This window comes from Ranitomeya variabilis, chromosome 2 (assembly GCF_051348905.1).
Source record: "Ranitomeya variabilis isolate aRanVar5 chromosome 2, aRanVar5.hap1, whole genome shotgun sequence".
Classification (NCBI taxonomy): domain Eukaryota; kingdom Metazoa; phylum Chordata; class Amphibia; order Anura; family Dendrobatidae; genus Ranitomeya; species Ranitomeya variabilis.
In genome coordinates, this window is record NC_135233.1 from 216,719,178 (window position 1) to 216,725,732 (window position 6,555).

The 6,555-nt window shown below is 45.8% G+C and overlaps 1 long non-coding RNA gene across 1 annotated transcript; it reads right to left on the reverse strand.

The window, feature by feature from the left end:
- Positions 1–2,634: 2,634 nt before the first annotated feature.
- Positions 2,635–5,067, reverse strand: LOC143809257 (uncharacterized). The gene is made up of 3 exons (XR_013222181.1): positions 5,016–5,067; positions 3,284–3,472; positions 2,635–2,721 (listed from the first exon to the last, which is right to left on the reverse strand). It is a non-coding gene; the product is annotated as an uncharacterized LOC143809257 (long non-coding RNA).
- Between the last annotated feature and the right edge of the window lie 1,488 nt (positions 5,068–6,555).

Below are 6,555 nucleotides of genomic sequence, written 5' to 3' on the forward strand. Positions count from 1 at the left end.
GGAACGCCGAGGGAGTATTATAACATTCAGCTTCAAGCAATACTTCAAACAGCGGCAGGACAGTCAGTTAAAGGCGGGCTGTCTCACCTAAATCACCTATGCAGTCTTGGGGGGCAACCTGTGGAGAGGGGCGACTCTAGGGTCCCGGAAGAGCTCCGAGCCTACCCATCAAACGGGTGCCGTTCCAACCAGAACATCAGGGAGGGACGGAGAATTAGCAGAACATCATCTAATCGAGTTGTGAGGGAACTTAAGAAACAGACACAACAGTTGTGGGGGACTTTCCGTAAGCACAGCAGGGAAGGACCACAACACATAGCGCTAGAAGGAAGGCACCGATTTCCACCTGTGAGGGGAACTCTGGAGGTGCCATTGGACCGGCCGGACTTGCGCAGCCTGGTGAACCGTGTTCCGGACTGAGGACCCAGAGATCTTCAGTAAAGAGGTAAAGAGACTGCAACCTGGTGTCCTCGTTATTTACTGTGACTCGCACCACCACAGCATCACCACCATCATATCTTTCACTGTGCGCCCCACGGCAGGGTCATGGACCGGGGCCTAGCCGCCGTGACAACCCCAAAGCAGAGACTCACAGGCCCGGTACCGGGTACTCCTCGGCCCTGCGGCGGTGGGGGTGCTACACATGCATGGAGAGCCCAACAAACAGGCTCTCCATGCATGTGTTGTGACAGTGAAACAGCCGCGATGGATGCAGAAGTGCCCCATGGACTATAATGAGTTTTGTCTGTTGATTTTGTTTTGTTTTTGTTTTTTTAACAAAAGAAAAAGTTCTGACTGATTCCCTTTTTGTTGCATTCAAAACAGACAGAATATGGAACCCAGAAGGTCCACATTAAAGTCACTTGAGCCCTTCTGGATCCGTTTGTGTGCACCAGTTTTGTAACTGATCTGTGTTCCACCTGAATGCCACTTCTTTATATCGTAAATGGAAAAGCGATATAGAAATCAATATGCAGATGTGGGCATGTAAAGGTGGTCCAGGGCAGTAGTCGTTGCTAAGTTTCTCTGGCAAGATATACCCTGGCCTCCCTTTACAGGAAATTCACACTTCTCTGGTACTCTACTTATCTCTTCATTCCTGGCACCGACAGGGCCTACCCTCCTTTTTGTGGGGTCGCCTTTGGCTTCATTTGAATGAACAGAGACATAGTCAACTTGCAAAACTTTACTTTTGGATCTTCGCAGCACATCCAGATACATTCCACCATCAACAACAATAGTTTCCATGTTACACAATACTGCATTTTTCCCTTCTCTTCTCTCTCTGACACGGCTTGAGATCGAGTCGTACCTCGCTGTATGTTTGCCTGGCATCCTTGTTGTGTATGCTCACTGTATACAGAGGGTACCTCATCCATTTCGCCCCAACACCAAGGGAGTCCACACATGCTAGCAATCTCCTCATCCTGTAACAATTATAGGGGATAACTCAGGATACTCTTTGCATGGAACAAGACAACTACCGGACACCGTTTTATAAGTGGTAAAGTCTATATTATCACACGGTGATTGAAACAGGTGCAGAGCAAAGCTCAAGTCCACAACACTTGGTGTAAATATTAAATGCAGCTTAACAGTCTATAGGAACTTTAGAGGAAAACGCAATCAAGCAGAAAGTCTATGAAGCGCAGTTGTACTTGAGGATACTTGACACGAGTAAGTCCTTGTTTAGTCCAAACACAGATAGATATGCTTATAAGGCAGTTCAAGCATTGTCTTAGCTCAACCAGGAAGGCCTGGGTGATAATCTCAGGTTTAAGCAGAGCAGCAACAGCTTACATGTCCAGCAAATGCAGATGGAAACAAACACAAGCAGCCAGGTGGAGGAGGATTACTGGAAACGGATGTATGCAGCCGAAACTCAGAGCTAAGTAGCAGGATCTCCACACAGGTTCACAAGAGCAGGTGCAAAGCCAGGGAGCCACCAGGGTAAGAAGCTGGATGCAAGGCAGAATACTCTAGCACAGACTAAAGGCTCGGGTGGAGTTATATAGCAGGAAGACTCAGTGCACATGAGACCAAAGACGCCATCTTGGAAAAGGGCAGTAATGTACAAAAGGTAATCAAAAATGTTCAAAGTCCTGACATTACTCCCTCCTTAGAAGTAGCCTCAGGACGATCCTGGACCTGGTTTCTCAAGAAAACTCTGATGAAAACGAGAGATCTTCTGTTGGGCATTGATGTTTTCCACAGGTTCCCAAGAGTCTTCCTCCAGGGGAATATCCCTGCCATCTTATAAGATATTGGAGCCGATTCTTGCGAATCCTGGAATCAATAATTTCCTCCACCACAAATTGTTCTTGCCCATCAATCACCACAGGCTGCGGAGGTGGCACAACACGTCCCTGGAAGGTATTAGGAGATACAGGCTTTAGTAAAGATACATGAAAAACTGGGTGTACCTTCATAGTCCTAGGCAGCTTCAGACGGAAGGCCACAGAGCTCACAATACTGTTGATCTTGAAAGGGCCAATTAATTTCTGTCCAAGTTTTTGTGAAGGAACGTTTAACTTCAGATTCTTAGTTGATAACCACACGGAATCTCCTACCTTGAACATGGGTGCAGGTTTACGGAATCTATCAGCCGATCTCTTATAACATTCTTGAGCCGTGGTCAGGGATTCCTTCAGAACCTCCAGATTTTGCCTCATCACAGTCAGCCTTTCCTCAACTGCTGGAACTGGAGAATTAATCGGAGACCTAGGTAAGATACACGGATGATAACCCAGATTGGCAAAGAAAGGAGTGAACTTAGTGGAGGCGCTCTGAGAATTGTTATATGAAAATTCCACTAATGGCAGTAACTCCAACCAATCATCCTGGAGATGGCTGACATCGCATCTTAGATATTGTTCCAACATTTGGTTGGTACGCTCAGTGTGACCATTTGTCTGGGGATGGTAAACGGAAGAGAGACAGACATTAATATTGAGTGCAGAGCAAAACCCCTTCCAGAATCTTGAAGTGAACTGTACTCCACGGTCCGAGATGGTCTCATCCGGGACCCCATGCAGCCGGAAGACATTCTGAATAACCAAGTTCAGTGTATCCTTAGCTGAGGGGAGGCCGGTGCATGGAACAAAATGAGCAGCTTTAGTCAGGCGATCAACTATCACCATGATCGTATTCATGCCCCCCCCCCCCGATGTAGGCAGCTCTACAATAAAGTCCATTGATATAGACCCCAAGGGCGGGACGGAACAGGTAAAGGTTGCAGAAGACCCGTACGTGCCACATGAGGAGTCTTGTAACGAGCACATACCTTGCAAGAGAGAACATAGTCCTTAGTATCCTTCAGGCAAGTTGGCCACCAGAAAAATCGGCTTAAGAACTCTTGTGTCTTCTGTACCCCCCTGTGACCAGCCAACTTGGAGTCATGTACCAACTTGAGGATCTGCAGACGGCCGGCCTCAGGGACGTAGATACGTCGATCTCTGAACCACATGCCACCCTTAAAGACAAGATTAATATCAACAGGTGGGTTGGCCAGAAATACATCACCGTCATAAGCCTCCCTGCACTTTTTCCACAAGTCCTGATCGTGGATAACCCCGATGAAATTGGCTTCAGATAAAATGGTCTTGGACTGGGATCCAGGTACGGAATCCGCAGCATGGATTCGGGATAAAGCATCAGCCTTCCCATTACGAGAACCTGGACGGTACGAGATAACAAAATTAAATTGATTTAAAAATAAATTCCAATGAGCCTGATGAGGAGAAAGACATCTAGCAGATCTGTGGAACTCTAAATTGCGATGGTCAGTTAGCGCTACGATCTGTTGGCAGCTCCTTGCAGATGATGCCTCCATTCCATGAAAGCCGCAATAATAGCCAGCAATTCCTTGTCTCCCACACCGTAATTCTTCTCTGCTGAGGTTAGTCTACGGGTAAAGAAAGCACAAGGATGTAGCAGACCCTTCTCTCCAGTTCTTTGGGAGAGAATAGCCCCCAAATCATTATCAGAAGTGTCCACCTCCACAATGAAAGAAAGTGTTGGGTCTGGGTGTATCAACAGCAGTGCTGAGGTGAAACAGATCTTAAGCCGATCAATAGCTTCTTGAGTCTGTAATGACCACTTAAAGGGCTTTTCCTTCTTTGCCAAGGAAGTAATGGGACGGACAATATCAGACAAATTTCGAATAAAACGTCTGTAGAAATTTGCAAAACAAATAAAACGTTGGACCTCCTTAACGTTCTTGGGTACCAGCCAATCAAGGATAGCCTGAATCTTACCAGATTCCATGTTCAGCCCCTGGGGAGAGATGATATAACCTAAGAACTGTATCTGAGAACGATGGAACTCGCATTTCTCCGGCTTGATATACAGATGGTTCTCTTTCAGACATTTAAAACAGCTTTGACATGTTCTTCATGTTCCTGTAGAGTGTCCGAAAAGATTAGAATATCGTCCAAATAGATCACCACAAACTGGTCCAACAAATCTCTGAAAATGTCATTAGCAAGGTGTTGAAACGTTGCAGGGGCATTACAAAGCCCGAAGGGCATCACGAGATATTCAAAGTGTCCATACCAGCATCTGAATGCTGTCTTCCACTCATCCCCTGGATGAATACACACCAAATTATAAGCCCTACGAAGATCCAGTTTAGAGAACACCTTAGCATGGTGGACTCTTTCCAGTAATTCGGGAATCAGAGGCAAAGGGTAACTATTCCGTATGGTTACCTTATTGAGCTCTCGATAGTCCACACAGGGTCTCAGGGACCCATCCTTCTTCTTTACAAAAAATATAGGTGCCCCTGCTTGTGAGGAAGAAGGACGTATGAAGCCTTTGGCCAGATTTTTATCAATATACTCCTTTAAGGCTTGAAGCTCAGGTGCCGCCAAAGGGTATACGTTACCAAAAGGAATAGCTGCCCCAGGAAGCAGCTCAATAGGACAGTCATAATGCCTGTGTGGAGGAAGCTGATCTGCATTCTTCTTGTCACAGATGTCAGAGAACTCTTTATATGCTGGAGGTAAAGAAAATACCTGTATAGGTGGTTCCGTAGCTGTGGACTCGGGGACAGATTCAGTTAATGCCGAGTTGCTCCTTGTTGGAAAGATAATCTCCTTGGTCTCACAGTTGATAGTTGGATTCTGAGAAGGCAGCCAAGGGATGCCTAAAATCACAGGAAAATGTGAAGAAATTAGCAAGAAAGAGAGTTGCTCCTGATGATTAGGCTCCAACAAAATCTCAAGGGGTGCGGTATCCTGATCCACAGGCCCGGAGATTAAAGGTGACCCATCTACTGTTTCCATGGTAATTGGAGAGGCTCTTTGCTGAATTTCAATACCATGTTCCTTGGCAAATGTGATATCCATAAAATTGCCACGTGCACCAGAGTGAATCATAGCTGCACTGGAAATCTGCTGTCCTGAACACAGGATCTTAATTGGCAGAGAACAGTGAGAGTTCTTTTCATTTAGCTCCTTGGGTGGTGAAGTCATAGAAAGTGAATGGAATACAGCGTTTAAAGGCAGGCTACATTCAGAGATGTCAGATTCATCATCACAGTTGTCATATTCTTCTACCACCGCTAGCACTTTGTTATGCCGCTTGGGACAGTTGATTAAAAAGTGGTCAGACTGGCCGCAGTAGAAACATAGACTTTCACGAAGGCAATGCTCCCTGCACTCATTACTCTCGCGCCTCTGAACGGAATCAATTTGCATGGGCACGTCCTCTACCTCTCGAGATGTCTTACCTGCAGGCTCTTTGGAAGCAAGGAAAAAGTGAGAAATACGGTTATATGCAGCAAACTTCTCCTGCCTACATTCAGTAAGGCGAATGTCAATGGGCACACAATGCTGTATAAATGTTTCTAGCTCTTGTGGTGATTCAGAGCAAGCTAATTCATCCTTTACAGTGCTAGACAGACCCCTTTTTAAAAATAGGCAATTGTTCATAACTGTCCCAATTAGTATCTACCGCTAATCTCCTGAATTCAGTAGCATACTCACTAACAGAATGTTTAGCCTGGCATAAAGATAATAAAGCAGACTCAGCAGTTGCACGGCGATTAGGGTAATCAAACATTAATGCCATAGCGGCCAAAAAATCGTACAAATTATTTAACCGCGGGTCACGAGACTCAATCATCGGATTCGTCCAGGCAAGCGCTCGTGCGGTCAGCAGCATTTTTACACACAATACTTTGGATCTATCATTAGGAAAACGGTCAGCATGCACATCAAAATATAGCATACATTGGTTCACAAAGCCACGAAATTTGTCACGATCACCATTAAATCTGAATGGGGCAACTTAGGTGGGCTATCTGGTAGCAGTTGCCCAGAGGGTAGAGTGGCTTGTGCCGCTACTTGTGTGCTTATGTCCTGAAAAGCCCGTCCATACTGGGACTCCATGCCAGCAAGTTTGTTTTTCTGGGCCGCCATTCAGGTGCTTAAGTCCTGCAAAGTTTGTCCGAACACTTGTTCATTGCATTCAATGCTTCCAAACTTCTTTTGCAGACCTTCAACATCTTTCTGCAGTGATCTAATTATTGAGAACACCAGCTCTAGTCTGCTT